This window comes from Tenrec ecaudatus, chromosome 7 (assembly GCF_050624435.1).
Source record: "Tenrec ecaudatus isolate mTenEca1 chromosome 7, mTenEca1.hap1, whole genome shotgun sequence".
Classification (NCBI taxonomy): Eukaryota; Metazoa; Chordata; class Mammalia; order Afrosoricida; family Tenrecidae; genus Tenrec; species Tenrec ecaudatus.
The window spans coordinates 112,146,603-112,163,466 of NC_134536.1; the positions used below are offsets into that span (position 1 = coordinate 112,146,603).

Below are 16,864 nucleotides of genomic sequence, written 5' to 3' on the forward strand. Positions count from 1 at the left end.
GTCTACAATTGTCAAAATTGTGAAAGGTATGACTTCTTCCCACCACGATTTATCCATTTGAGTGCAACGATATTGAACTGGGCACCACATAACAGCACATATGCCATTCAGGACTTATTCTTGCACCTGTGATAAACTGGGAAGGTGTATTTGTGAATGTTCTTGAACACCCTGAGATTTTCACTGTGTCCAAGAACAAATGACTTCCTTGTAGTCACCAAAACAACACTGCCCCCTGATTTTCCACCTTCATGTTGTTTAACACTGTCACTCTGTCTTAAACCCTGAAATCCTGGGGTTGAATTGGCCTCCTTAGAGAGGAGTGTCCTTTCCGACACTCCACAATGAGGAGTTTTGACCATATTAACAATTTGCTGGTCAAATAGCCAACCTCTACACCAAGGTTGTTCTCTTTCACATCAGCGCTTGCAGACTCATCAGTCAGTTTGATACTATGTGCAAAATGTGTTGTTTAAAATACTTGAAGCACCCAGAGATAGAGGTGACCACATTGCTATAGTCTGGTCTTGCTTTTTCTTTAATCATCTCCAATGGTATTTGTGCCTTATCAGTGAAAGTACTGAGAGAGCTTCACTTCTGGGTTTCTCCATATCTGATATAGGTCCCTCTCGTGGGCTTATTAACCTCGTAGGTTTTAGTGGACCTGAACCTTTAACACCTTGGACAGAAATGTTGTCCTTTTAGGATCATTGTGTAATAGACCCAAATCACAAGCCACATACTTACTAGTTTTCCACCTTCATTTTGTTTTAACATTTTGCTTCACTTCCGACTTCTCCTTTGCCTCCTGCTTCTACCACGAGCACTGGTTTTGCTTCCTTGGGGAAATGTGGTTCACTTCACAGCAGGATTTTCAATAGATTAAAGAGAGAAGGTGTATATGCTGCAATGGATGGTGCCGCTCTTTTCAAGTTGAAGCATTTAATTTTTATGTGGTAAATATTTTACTTATCACTCTGAAAGGCTCACATTAAAATACTAATAGGAAGTGCCATACACGCGCATATAGCTAATAACATAGGAGCTTGTTGTGACTATCTGCATGCATTGTATAGCTTACAGCTGTACTACTTACACTCAATCAATCCTTATAGAAGAACCCTGAGATACCAGTACTGTATGGGGAAACGCCCTTGCATTTCATGAAGATGCTACATTGCTGTATCCCATTCCCTAGTGAGGATTTTGGGATGGAGTCATACTCTTATGGGACCTCAGACATATGTCAGATGCTGCCTGCACATATATTATGTGGTATATCACTGTATGTATTTTGTGAGGAGACAAGGAACCATGTGTCTCATTTTATAAATAAAAAATTATTTCAGGTTATGATATAGTTGGACATTGAAGTGACCAATTAAAGAGAAATATATTACTTTGTGCTTCAGAAGTGATTTTGCATTCACATCTTCATTCCTATTATGAATATTAATAATGTGTCTATAAGCACAGGGTGCTGTGATCTTATTTGAAGATCAAACGACCAAAGAGAAAAGCAAGCAAGCAAAGCAGAAGCCCCAAAGCCATACATCTATCGAGGCTCCTTTCTTAAAATACTTTGATGAGCGATCTTGTGATGGTAATGGTTGATGTGTTGCAGATCTAAGTTACGTATTAACTTAAATCATTCTATCTCGTAGGCTGAGAATATTCACAGCTAAATAGAGTTGTTTACATTTTAAAAATTAAGATGTATTCTTTGAGCACTTTCACAGATCCAACGTTGCAACCATAAGCGAAAGTGTACATATCTTTCTTAAGAGAGACTAAATGCTACTGGCGGGAATAAACAACAACAAAAGCAACAAAGCCCACACTTCCATCCATCTAATTCTTAGAGTGTTTTATACATTGTTGGTTTTACTAGCTATTTGGAGTGGACGCCTGTTATCTGCAAGAAGTGAAATGAGAGTATCACAAAGTCTGAATCTCGCTACCTTGCTTCAGGAAACATTTTGGTAGGCTATTGAGGAAATAAATGAATGAAAACAGAAATTTCTAACAAGCATTTTATAACTTAGGACTACAGTAGTGTGTCCCTTTCTACCATTGAGGAAAGCCTGCCCTGTTTGCATTGAGTGATGCTATCTTAAAACATTACCACCCAAATCCAAATGAAATATGTCCTCATCTTTAGGAAAACACATCCCCCAGCCCTGCATCCTCATCATGGACATTGGTGCAGTTAAGCCCATTGCTGTGTTATTGTGTAGTGCCTTCCAATAGAAGATACGCATCTTTCAGAACTAATCTGCCAATGCTCCTGTAGCAATTTTTTTCAAATATTTTTATTGGGGGCTCTTACTTCTCTTACCACAATCCATACAGTCATCGAGTGTGTCAAGCAGGTTTGTATACATGTTGACATCATCATTTTCATTCGACTTGAGCCCTTGATATTAGTTCCTCATTTCTACCCTTTCCTCCTCATCCCTCCCTCCCCCATGACCCCCTGATAAATCATAGATCACTATTTTCATAGGCTTCCATCGTCCTCTGTCACCCTTCACCCACTCTCCTCTTGTTTGTCCCCCTGAGATTGGATTATATGTCGGTCCTCGGAGGGGCAGTACTTACTATGCGGTACAATTATACTTCCCTTCTAGAATCCATCTAGAACTTCTGATAAAATGCAGAGACTTTTTATTTCTGACTTAACAGTGTTCAGAATTCTTACAGAGAAATTAGAATTTCCTAGCCAAGTGACCTTGAATCGCACCAGTCATCCACAGGTAAAGAGGAGCCATTTCCACCCCGTCAGGTGTGCGTTGGAGTGCTAAACCTCCAGCTGGTCTTTCAAGGAGTCAGTCATTATGTGGAAGATGGATGACTCCCTCTGCCCCGATAAAGATTTACAGAGCCTCAAACCCCAACCTAAGGGCTCTCTGATTGGAATGGACTTGATGGCAGTGATTTTGTTTTTGTATGAATTTATATAAGGGAAGAATTTTAAGCACAATTCTGAGGTGACTCAGTTTGTTAATATATACTAATGTATTAATGGTATACTTTATAGTATTTAAAGGTTTTGTATATCTGTGTGCATGTATATTGATACACAATACACAAAATCATATGTGTGTATGTACATATATATATATACATACACACATATAAACTCAAACTCGCTGTCATCAAGTCACTTCTGGCTCACAGTGACCTTACATAGGGTTTTTGAGACTATAAATCTTTATGGGAACATATAGTCAACAAATTGCCCTGTCTGGGTCTTGCACTGGTGAGTTTGAACTGCTGACCTTTCGGTTAGTAGCTCAATGCCTAACCCACAGCTCCACATAAATATACATATGCCCATTTATGCATATATATGTATGCATAGTATTTCATTTAATTCATTCATAAGCATTATTTAACAAATAAAAGTATTCTTTCTACTTATATGGTAAACAACTATAGAACTAATGTAATTTCTTTTAGATGTTCTATATTTAATCCTTAAAAATATGAACATTTAATTCATTACTTTATTTTGAAACTTTTTTTTTCTTTTGCTCAGAATCTTAGTAAACAAATAGCACCAGACCTCCAGGAATGTGTCATTGTTCTATTCAGGGAATTACTTATTAGCAAATTTGGTAAATATACTTTGCTTCACATGAGATTTATTGTATTTTGTTACATTTTGAATTATTATAATGTCAAGTTAAAGGAAATGGTTATCTCAAAGTGAAACAATAATATTTGATTTCTGAAAAATGTTTTCATTGAAAGTTTTATTTTTATGTTTTGAGAAAGATGCTGTTAAAGGATTTTGGTGAACATTTGAAACTTGACCACACTATGAGCTGTGTTCTTTGAAGAGAAATTGGACAGCTTGGTCTAGCACAGCTGGGGGAGTTGGAGGTACAGTTTGGAGGAGGATGGGCCCAGAATGTGAATGCTAAAGAGAAAAATTCTGCACTTAGCACAGTGCCCCATCAGCACTAATTGAGATTGTGAATTTCATTAGTTGCCGTGATGTTTGTTTGACTCAGTATTCTCTTTTCTCCTTGCCTGTTTGTGGGTTTTTGGTAACTTCATAAACCATTCAAGAGCTAAATGGCAATTTAGTGTGACCTTTCCTTATTATCTGTATCTTTTCTTAGCTTTGTAAAATTTTCATGAATGGCGGAAAATTTGTTTGGCTCTTGACAACCCTTGGTTAAAATAAATAAATAAAATGTTATTGTTAGTCCAACAAATGATGCCTGACTCATGGCAATTTTCTGGTTCTGCTTACTGTTGCTGTAGAGCCCAGAGGAAAACAGACGTCACCAGCCCCAGGCCAGTGGCTAACATTACTGACCTCACTTTCCCTGTTTAGATGTGTACTGCTTCACCTACAAGGAGGTAAAAAACGCTGAGGAACATCAGAGGGCCTAGGCACAAAAGAGGAATATGCCATATTTTGCTAAACACATAATTGACTGATCCATTTGCCCCTTTGCAGTCAGCACAGAATTCTGTACTCTTTCAAAGATGCCATTTATGAAACTTTCTATGTGAATGGTGCCCCAGAATTACCCAACTGACTAATACTTAAGGTATCAGAGCAAGCACACTAAATACCAATAATCGAAATGTGCGTAGCAGTTTATATTTTCATATATACATACATATATATGAAATCAATAGCAATATTGATAACTACATTTATTTCCCAAATGCTCCCAGTAATGAAATTTATTAGTTTGAATATGTTGATTTATAACAGTATTCTATTTCCATTTTGGACATCATGGCATTTAAATCTCTACTGTCTCAAGTCCCAGAGAGTTTTAGATGACTGGAAGCTGTTCTGCCAGAGCTTTTGCCTGTTGTTATTTTTCCACCTCTAAGCTGTGGGCACATAATTACCAACGTCGACCATCTAGCATCCCTGTGGCAGGGAGGGAGCAAGCACAACGTGGTCCTTGATGCAGAGAACTTGGAAGCCTCCAGAAGCAGGAGGGTTTTCATTTCTGCGCCACAAATGCCCTCCCTGTGCTGCTTCCTTCTCCCCAGTAGTGGGCGTTCTTCTCGCGTTCTCTTCCTTTTGGCCATTATGTATGTTGCCCAAGATCGTGTTCCATCAGCCACTTCTCTTTTTCACCATGTGCTATGCTGGTCTGAACTTTTAATAGAGAACCTAAACAGTATGCATTTCTGAAGTATCATTTTCTCCAGTTTTAACAGCATCACACGTAGCAATACTGAGGGCATCCTCCTGTGCTTGCTAGTGTTCCGTAGGGGTCCTAGTACTGTGAGTTAAATGTTCTACACTGCTTTCTTAGTTTTCTTCCTTTATCCTGTTCATCTTTAAGTTGCAATTTAAGTACTATAATTAAAAAGATAGAAACCAATTTGTTTTTTTTTCCTCTAGAAGTTGAAACCCTGAATAATGTTCATTTTTCTTTTCTTGAATACTACTAGACTGTGTTTGGGATATTTATCTCTGTGGGAGCACCACAAATATATTTATTAAAAAAATTAAATCAAAAGTCAACACCCTTCAATTGGTGCATAAAGAATTAAAAGTAGGATGCTAAGCGGTAAACTGAATAAACATGTACTAAGGAGCCCTGATTACATAGTGACTACTTAGGAAGTACTTTATAATGTACTTCCCCTAAAAATATTACGACTATAGGACCCTTATAAAAAGAAATAACACCAGTGGGCAAGTATATTGCAGATAATCTTATTGTGTAAATTGCTCCTATATGTAAATTCAACCATCTATTTGAAAAGCTAAAATATGATTGATGAAGCAACAAAACACTGAGCAAAGGCTCTTAGCACAAAACCATTATATGATGGGGGTGCTCATCTTAGGCAAAACAAATCTTCAAAGATTAATCTTGATCAAAAAGTGGGATAAGTAAGCAAATCTGCGCCTCTTCTGTTACGGAGCAGGACTTTCTATGTGGTGTATTTGTACTTACCTAACTAGTATCCGGTGAAAGGTCAGCAGTTTGAACCTGCATTCACTCTTCAGGATAAAAATGGGTTTTCTACTCCCATAAAGAGTTACAGTCTCAGAAACTCACAGGGCAGGTTCTGCCCTGCCTATAGGATCACTATGAATGGTCTTCTACTCGATGGCAGTAAGTAGCAAAAGTACCTGTGTTGAGTCAATATGTTTTGGTATCCTAGTTCTTTGAAATAGAGATAAAATGTTTATATCTATATTTATTTAGTCACTACGATCATCATCATCTGAAATAAGTTATGCAACCATTGTCAACAATCTTCTTGTGCTCGTCTTAGGAAGGTTCCGGTATTATAAGAAAGACACAGCTGTGTTCTGCTGGCAGCTGCGTAGCTTTAGCATGGCAATTCAACTTGAGCAATCTCCTTTCATCTCAGATCATGAGGAGGGTAACTCAGGGTTATGTAAATGTTCATCCAACTGACCTGCCCTCTTGCTACTATACATATAGTGCATTTTTAAAAAATTTCATTGTGCAACCCGCTTCAGTGCCTTAAGCCCACCAGGTAAAACCAGGCAATGGTTTGGGGTGACAGTTTGCTTTGGCATGGGACACTGTGAGAGGCCCATGGGATCGGACCTGCCACAAATCCAAACCCATGCATCATAGTGCATTTTTATATACAATTTTAGACTTGGCAAGAATGTTAAAAGTTATTAGTTCAATTTATTAGTTTTTATTTCTAGAAATAAAATTGCTGAGAAATTTAGTAAGATGTACTTAATTACCAAGCATAGAAAAAAGAAAATAAAATGTATAGTTTTAACCATTTGTGAATATATATTATAATTGTATACTCATATGCAACAAAATATTTGATATTTACAAAATTCTGATAGGTAAATTTCAGTGACATTAATTATATTCATCCTGTTTTTATTCTTTATGTTATTTTATAATGATTATCACACAAAAAGAATAAAATGCATCCAAATTTAAAAAATATTTCTTGATAAGATTGCATATGAGATATGTAATTTTATATCAGTATCATCTGCTAATTTTAGGAAAAACCTTCTGTAGTAGTCCATTTCTGTACACAGCAAATAATCATTTCTAACTCGTGTTCAGGTGAATATTTTTTTCTAGAAATTCCCTAAGAAGATTCCAAAATGTAGGAATAAATGAGATTTTGCTTCCCTACTCAAACAGTGTCTGAGAAATGAAGCCAGCTGCATCCGTTTAAATAGTTCCAACAAATTGACTTGTGGAGTGCCTAATATTTCCATGTAATTAGCTGTGGCATTTTCAAAACTCTATAACCCGGAGGAAAATTTAACCTTCTCTGAAGAATTGCACACTCAGGATGGATACTTTAGAAAATTCTATTGTTCTAAGGGAATACTCACAAAAGAATTACATCAGACTTTGAACAGATGCTACAAGATCCCTGCTTTATTACTGGCGCAGCGGAGTGGGGATATTAAAAGTCTTCATCTCCTCCCTCGCATCTGATGTTAACGCAGATTTCCCATTTCTCAGCTCTGACAGTTTAGCGGTGAATCTCTTGTGGCTGTTCCCCAAAATTCTGCTTTCTCTTTTCTTTTCTTCTGTATTGTTAAATTAGACCCTGCTCGTTATGTTCCATATAGGTTTTTTTATTGAGACTCTAAGGAGTAATTCTTTTTTCCTAATGGAAGGTATCAAGCTTACGCCAGATGATAATATCTGTTTTCCTCCCATCAAAATTTTATTTCTTAGTAAAGGGGTTTATGTCTACATATGCACATTCTTTTAAAAATAAATAAAAATGCAGTCTCTGTGTGAATATTAATAGAATTTTATGTATGTCATTGTAATCCATGAAGTTCACATCTCACATAATTGCATTACTTGAGGGAAATCATGGAGATGGATTTGTTATGAAATCCACAGAACTGTTAATATGCCTTGCTCAATTTTATTTTATTTTTGCCTGTAAGACTTCTGCTCATTCTCTTTTTTGTACTTTGTTACTGATGCTGAATGTAGATGAATCACTCAGCTGGCTTATGTAATGGAGGGTCGGCATGTTTAGATAATTGATTTGCACCAACTCTTCCACAGCCTATTACTGCGTGAAAATTAGAAATTAATTCTTGAAGCTAGCTGTTTCTGCTCATATCACATATATCTTGGACATTTATAAAGATGATAACCCACTTAACCAACTGCTATCCAGTGGACTCTTATTTGTGGTGACCCTTTAGAATTGAGCATAACTACCATTCAAAAGATTAGAACCTTTATGGGGAAGTTCTACACTATGAGTTGGAATGTCTCAATGGTGGGAAGTTTGGATTAATACTTACTTAAGCAGAAAGAGTTCATATTAAACAAGCAGTTCATTTTTAACTTAATCAGGCAATCAGAACGAGGTTAAATCATTTCATGTACATGGAACTTTAAGTATTGGGTTTTCAAATATTTTTATTGACATACACTACAAAAAGTCAATAGATATAGCATTAGACTAAGTACACATCTTACCAGCACCTAATAACAATTAGCATAATACTCCTCAGTGCCAACTCCTTACATAAATAACCCATCTAGTTTTGATCGCTCATTCAATTGAAACTGAGATTAGAGGAAAGAAATAATCCAATAGACTATATATTTCCAAAGTGAGTGGTTAGGTGAGCGGTTCCAATGTGATAGACAGTTCTGTGGTATCTGATATTCTAGATTAGTCTATAATTTATTTATATTTTATAAACATACATTGGATACTTTATATAATAAGTAGTTTATATATGCTATTCATAGAGCAGTTAATTTTTAAATAAGTAAAAATTCCATAATTAGAATTAGAGTTTACCCTCTCTTTGAAATTTGAACATCAAATGAGATAAAATTAGAAACATGTATTTGTATGTATATAACATTGCATATAAGAAGATAGACACTGTATATAAATAGAATAAATAATATAGCAAAATTAAAAGTATTTATTAACAAAATAACTTCCATACTTGAACTAAGTGACTTAGTCTCCACAAATCCTAAAAATATAGGTGTGTGTGGATAAACCACTGACAGGTGTAAGATCCATGTGCATCACCATAGTGTTTGGTGTCCCATGAGTCAGTGGACATTATGGCAGAACACTGAGAAGGATTTCCTTAGATTTCCTTAGATTTGATGCCTGAGTTTGGTCAGTAGGTCAATATTAGGATTTGAAGGTTCTGGAGAATCTAGGTCCTGCAAAGTCTTTACACTCCCAGGATAAGGCCAAGCAGTGTAAGAAACTACTAGTCCTAATAGAAAACTGAGACAAAAGGGTGGAGACAGGTTCAAAGTAAGGGAAGGATTAGCATGAAATGGGGCCAAATTTTTATTCATTTGAATAACCACCAAAAATAAAGGACTTGTGTTCAGGACAATGAAAACAAATGCAGGAAATCTCATTTCACTGAAAATTAGCAACAGAAAAGGATTGCTGATAAAGCTCACAGGGAAAAAAAGCTCACAGAAAGCAATTTTAATAAAAATTTTGAAGGAGCAAAGAGAATATTTTTAAAAGCAGGTACAAAAACAAATTTAAGATGAACATCTATGGCAAGCTAAAAGTAAAGTAGCAGGAGTACTGAAACAACATCAGAAAAAGAAAATTTCAGAACTATATTTGGATAGAAACAATATTTGCAAAGAAATGTAACAGTATTAATATGTAAATAAAAGAAAAACTACTTCAAAAACAAAGGTTAAATTTAGAGCAACAAAAAGCAACTAAACACAAATGTTCATGTCTTAAAATTAATGGGAGGTGAAAAGATTTGAAATATAAATTAAGAAATTGCTGATAGGATTTGAGGAAAAGTCTGATGGATATAGGAAACCGTATGGACAGTTGGTTCTCTAAAGAATACCAAAGCAAGGTAATAGAATAAACACTTAACACTTTTATGGAATAAACATTTCCCAAAATTGAAAATAGACCTGTAAATTACTTATAGCAGATGCTCAACATGTATGTAAAGAAATTGACCAAAAAGTACTAGACATCGCCCAGTACATCAATTAGACTTGGATGTTTTGTTTTGTTTTTTAGTATGCAGGTAAAGATATGAAAACCTTTTTGTGTGGGGGAGAATAAAACACTCTCAATCATCTTTCTTTCAAAAGACAATCAAGTAACTTATAGAAGATACTTAAATAAAACAATGTGGATCACTAATTGCATAATGATCTAATCTTCATATATCAAATCTTTGGATGGTTGTTAAAGTGGAAAAACTCAGGTGATATTGTTTTCTGCAATCCTTTCAGAAGAGTTCACTGAAGAATGAGTGTCAATTAACCCACATATCTACAAAGAGAATGAGAGGCCTGGCAAACCCATTGCCATCATGTCCATTGTGATTCATAGCTGCGCCAGAGAGGGCGGCCACGGCTGTTAAATATTAAAGAGGAGAGAGCCTCATCTTTACCCGGAACCTAAGACGGAATGAATGCTCTCATATGCTGGACAAACTTAAATTAGCTGGAGCAGGGGCCATGATAATGGTGAGAACAACTGGAAAGTCAAACTCATTTCTGAATGGCTTTTAATTATGACCCTCCCACTGCCAAGGAGTCGGTTCCAGCCATAGCTGCCTTATTTGACATAGTAGAATTTCTCCATGGCATTTCTGGGACAGTCATTTTTTTTTCTTTCCAAAACAACTTTATTGGGAGTTAATACAGTCATCATATAATTGTACGGTCAATCCCATCAAGCAGTTTGTACAGTTGCTACCACAATCCGCTTCACAACAGTATTGTCCTTCTTGAACTCCTTGACATCAGCTCCCTTTACCTCCCTCACTACGACCACCAACAGTGTACCCACAAGCCCTTCTTCTGCTAGGGGTCCTCTAGGTTCACCAAGCCCAAGTTAGTTTACTGAAAACATGAAAATTCAAGAGGGGGACCCCAATTACGTAACACATTGGAGGTAATCCCCAATATAAACAAACAAAAACAAATAATATATAGAAAATGTTGAACATCAGATCAGGCCCAAAGTGCATCAGAGCGGTGTATCAACTGACAAGGTTTTAACCCTTCAAGTCAGGTTTGTCTTTTTGATCTGTAGTCATCCTTCCAATGCACTCTGCTTAGTAAACACTTTCCTCCAATCCATCTATTGTGGATAGAGGCTCATTTCCTGTGTAGATCCCACAAATGTATCTTGGGCTCCCACTGTCAGCCATAGCCTTCTGCAAACCAGATTCTCACAAATTAGACTTTGATACGAGTCCTTCCTTTGACTTTGGATGATATGATTTACAGTCTATTGATAACTGATGATGGTGTGCTTCTTCCACATGGAGTTAGTTGACTCTTTACTATATATTAGCAAGCAGGTGCTGAAAGGGAGCCAAATGCAGATAAAAACAAAACCAAAACAAACAAACAAAGGGGAGAGCAAATGCTTTGAGAATGATTGGGGCAGGGAATGTACGGATGTGCTTTATACAATTGATGTATGTATGGGTATGGATTGTGGTAAGAGTTGTATGAGCCCCTAATAAAATGTAAAAAAAGAAAAGAGAAAAAAAAAGAAAATGATTGGGCAAAGAATGTACAGATGTGCTTTATACAATTGATGTATGTATATGTATGGATTGTGATAAGAGTTGTATGAGCCCCTAATAAAATGTTTTAAAAAAAAACAAGCAAAACTATAGACTTAGGAGTGGATTTTAAGCTTGCTCTAAATCCTAGCTTGATTTTAAGAATAATTAGTTGTTAGACCACTGCCCAGCTCGATATTCACCCTCAGGAAGGGAACACAGAAGACATGGGTGCTGTATCAAAGTGTGGTGAAGAAATTAGATGGTGCCCAGCTTTCAAGTAAACTAGTTGCTGGATGGTTACCATTTAAGTAACCATCTAAGTGAGATGGTATCTTTATGGAAGCATCTAGATCCATCTCTCTAGAGCAATGACTGGGTTTGAACTGCCAAACTTGTGCTTAGCAGCTCAATGTCTAACCCACTGTATTACCAGGCCTCTTTATAATTATTAAGAATATATAAAATAAATAGAACCTAATATGATGGGTTACTATCAGCAAACCAGTTGTTAGCGAGTTAATTCTGACTTATATGAATCATAGTCAATGTGTATTACTCATGTGTCTCAAAGGAGAATTGCATTCCTTGAAATGGTCAATTGTTGCTTATGCATCCTTTCAGTTTGCTTGCTGTTTGGACCACAAGGGCCTCAAAAAGTGAATAATAACTAAATTTTCTATTCATATACTAGAAGTACAGTGAGCTATTTACAAAAAAATTGTAGAAATGGGGGCTGAGACTTTTGGTATAAGTTTATAAAAATAAGAGTAAAATTATTTTTATAAGGCTAAAATAATCTATAATTAAAAAAAGAAAAATATATGAAAAAGTTATATAATTGACAGAAAAAAACTACAGAGGAAATTCCTGGATGAATAATGAGTTTTAGTCATAAATCTGTCTTTAAATCAAATGTATTCATAAATCAGAACTATCCGGCACAGTTCATATCTAACAAAATGTTTTGATCATACCATATCAAAGGTTTGTCTAAGCATACATAATATATCTTTTGTGAATGAAAATTAATAGAACCCTTATGATAAGATGAATTATTAGGATATAGTTTGAGCTTGAGAAACGTTATATAAGTGACTAGAGCCAGATCCAAAGATCTCAGGGACTATCCAGAAGTGTCTCCCTCTCTCTGAAGACAAGATCTATGAAATATCAGAAAAAACTACTGAGCATCCCAAAGGATCTTTTCAATGTATAAAATATTTTACATTTTATAGCAAAGGCACACAATGAAAGATACCTACTAATTTTCCTGAATCCAGATATTAGATATAATTATAAATGCAATTTCAATATAAAATAAATAAATAGATGAGAGCATCATTTTAACTCTCCTACAAATGTTTGCAATCTGCAACACCTAGGGGACCAGTTCTACTCTGTCTTCTCTTTTTGCTAAGTGTCAGAATTGATAAGTTTGTCATTCCAGAGTTGAAAAGAAGCCAGTAACTTTAGCATTACTTTCATGGAATCTTAAAGATTATGATTGGAAACTAGTAATGAAATGAAATCACTAAATTTGAGAAAATTGAAATAGTGGAAAACATATAAAAGTAAAAATCACATTCTGAGACAAAATGTAAATCACCATGAGTAAAGTATTTTCAGAATGGCATGCCAGAGCCACGCTGTCCATTTGGGTTTGATACTGTGATAGCGCCTATCAAAATTAAGTGCTGGTTTCATTAAGTCAGTGAGTTTGAAAATAATGGTGCAGTGGTGACACGTTGGGCCGCTAACTGCAAGGTCAAGGTCAGCAGCTCAAACATCAGCTCCCTCTGTGCGTGGGAGAAAGACTTATACCATGGAAACCCCCAGGTGCAGGTCTACCCTGTCCTAGCTGGTCACGATTACTTTGGAATTGACCAGATGGCAGTGGATTTGATTTGGTTTGGAACACATTTAAAGAAACTAAGTGTTCATTGGAATAATTTTCTTTAAATTTTTATATCTAAAATAATTTAATGTTATTAACTTATGTAAAATATAGTTTTTTACTTAACTCCTATTTTAATTGCTTTTGTTCTGGCTGTTTTACATGTAGACAAATGGAGAGAGAGTATTCTGAATTATTTCTACTGATTATGTATCCCAATTTTCTATTCTTTGTGTTATTGGTACTCATGAGGATCATGATAAATACTTTTAATATACTTTAATGGGTTGTTGTTAGAAGAAATTTTGCATTGCCACAATAGAGACAGTGTTTACATTAAATTAAATTACAGGGCTTACAATTAAATAGAATGATGAAAAAAATAAAAGCTCATAGCAACAATTCTTTGGAGTCTAGAGAAATTAGATTCCTAGATAAGCAATTTGCAAAGATGATAAACAGGTTTTAGATAACTAAAAAAAACCCAAACATTTTTTCTGTAATATCACTATCAAAGATTAATGATCCCTTGTTTAAAGATATTGGTAAGTCTATAAATTATTTTATTTTGATGAATTGCAAGAGTAATATATTTTGTATCAATGAATATCTATGGTGAACCATTTCAATTTTGAAGTTATGATTTTAGATAGGTTCATGAATGAAAATAAACTGGAATAATTTATTGTATTCTTTAAAAATTAGGTATTTCAAGATACTGTGCTTGAGCTGACTTGAGTATGCTTAGGAGTAAACATGTCATAATATATTTTAATATTATGAAATAAATCTCACGTTACAAAAATGAAATGTCTATGTTTCAAGTAAGTATTTAGAGACATTGATGCTTTCTACTCCCATAAAGAGTAGATGGCAGTGAGTTTGTTTGTTGGTTTGTTTGTTTGCTTGCTTGCTTTGCTTTGGTTGATGAATTATTAAATAATAGATTTGGTTGTTTTGTTTCTGAAAAGTGTACACATACCTGTGCTCACTCTCAGTTAAAAAAAACTGAGCCACAGATGTTCAAATTAGAACACAAAGCTCAAAACCAATTATGAAATATGTATCCTACATATTTCAATTATTGATTATAGTCATGATAGCTACAAAAATATTTAAATAGCACTTGTTGAGATTAAGATTACCATGTCCAGGATGTAAATCAGAGCATGTGGGAGTAATGTGACATTAGGCATTACCAAGGGAGCATGTGAGTGAATTTCATGGCAGAAAATTGGAATGATTTAAAATAATGTACACAGTGAAAACCAAATAGAAAATTCAGAGTTGTGAAACAAACTTAGAGATCAAATATAGACATAACTGAAGTTGATCAGAAAGGAAAGTTGAATGTAGAGGCAGATCTAGAAAAAGGGCTCTCGTTGCTGGTCTGGATGACGCTTGGCTGAGGGCAGGGCATGTCAGATAGCTGTTCACTCGTGTTTTACTGAGGAACAATGACCATCATCTGGGTGGCTCAAAGCGAACTCTGACAACATTATGCAAAATGGAAACCCTAGAAAAGCATGTGGGCCTGTACCGAGACCAAGATGAAATATTGCAGATCGAGAGGGTGACTGCGTTCCAGAGGGCTGAACATCAGGAAAGGGCTGTGTCAGGGTGGGCGGCTCCCCAGCTCATGTTGAACACATCATCTGAGCAGGTGGACTCCGGGAAGAAACATGAGGTCTCAGTTTGGGAGGAGGGATCCTTAACAGCTTATCGCCTCGTAAGCAGATGGCGCGAACTTGCTTGCTGAGAGTGAAGAGAAGTTGAAGAATTTACTCATGACGATGAAAGAGTACCCGTCTTCAGTGTGGAATACAACATGTTAGGCTGTAATCCCTAGAGAAGCAAAACCGGTAACATACATGGAAAGCAAAGAAAAAGAGAAGTTTATAACTAGAAAAACGACTCACCGAGTTATAGAAGCAGAGAAGCGAGAAGGTCAAAGACCAGTGGAGGAAGAAATGGGTTGGTAGAACACATGTAATGGACAGCCTCCCAGTATCGCCAGACAATGTTTCAGGCCGCTGGCACACAGTCTAAGAGTCTAGTTGCAGGATCCATGCTGACAGGATGCAAAGGAGAGAGAAAGAACGTTATCCTGGTACATCTTTTATAGATTTCAAATAGGCCACATTCACAAGGAGATGTCATCAAGCTGTGAGGTTTTGGTGGATTTACTGCCATATAGAGAGTCCCAGCAGACCATGATGACACAGAATCTACCACCCAATTTAATGTGAAGACAACCCAAATCCTCACAACTAAACATGATCATGTTAAATGGAGAAATATTTGACATTTTGAAGGTCGTCATTTTACTCATATTCACAATCCAATCAATACTCATGGAAGTAGTATCAGACAATCAAATACACTGTTGCATTGAACCCAAGAACTCATTGAAGCGTTGAAGAGTAAACACGTCACTTTGTGGACAAAGGTGTGCCTGACTCAAGTCATGGAATTTTCAGTTGATTCACATGCATGTGAAAGTTAGACAATGAATAAAGAAACCCATAGAACACAATGTATTCGAATTATAGTGTTAGCAAGACTATTGAAAGTACCAAAAGAACAAAATTCTGTCTTAGAGCAAGTATATCCAGACTGATCCTCATTAGAAAGGATGGTGGACTTTGTCTTCTTTGGACATGTTATCAGGGGAAAGGAGTTCTGTTAGTCTGGGTAGACAAGAGAAACAAATCCAGGGAGACTCACATGTGTGTAAAAGAGACCTTATAAACAAACCTCCAAGAAAACCTCCAAGCCCAGTCCAGATCAAGTCCACAAGTGCAATTTTAGCCCATATGTCTGAAACCAATTTATTAGGTCCTCTTCAGACTCACAAACGCATGCAATGATGCCGAATGTAGGAAGATCACAGGCCAGAGGGTTGGAAGTCTTGTGGACCCAGTGGTGTTGTAAGCACTGGCAGGTGTCTCCATGTGGCTTCTCTGGCTCCCAGGGCACAGGGTCTATCAGCGTAGTGCCATGTGTCTTGTCAGTAGAACATCTCTCAGGTTGTAAGCAGAGAGAGCATCTCCCACCTCCAAGGAGGAAAAACCAGAGTTCCCAGAATCCTCCGGAGAAGGCCATGCCCACATAGAGGCCTCATTGGTTATGACCCAATTTGCATATTAGACTCCACCCCTTCATTCTTAATTCTCTCAAACTGACAAATGATTATATAACTACTCCATACATCTCAGGAAAGTGCCTCCTGGGAAAACTAGTAAAACAAAAGAAAACAGGAATTAAATATGTCCATGAGCTACAGAAACATGTGGGGTATCGCATGACCTGCTTTGACTGCTCAAGGAAGAAGAATTCAGTTCCACACTAGCCCAAGGCCAATTTCCACATGCCTCCATCCTCCACCCTTCTTTACCTATCCTGACACCAATTTTACCTGGGCCCTCTAC

At 36.4% G+C, this 16,864-nt stretch overlaps 1 protein-coding gene and 1 non-coding gene across 3 annotated transcripts in view; one reads left to right on the plus strand and one right to left on the minus strand.

Annotated features, from left to right (window-relative positions):
• Nucleotides 1-16,864, plus strand: part of KHDRBS2 (KH RNA binding domain containing, signal transduction associated 2) — a 646,447-nt gene that overhangs the window by 227,488 nt on the left and 402,095 nt on the right. The window lies entirely within an intron of this gene.
• On the minus strand, nt 6,465-6,598 carry LOC142454051 (small nucleolar RNA SNORA42/SNORA80 family). The gene has a single exon (XR_012785582.1). It is a non-coding gene; the product is annotated as a small nucleolar RNA SNORA42/SNORA80 family (small nucleolar RNA).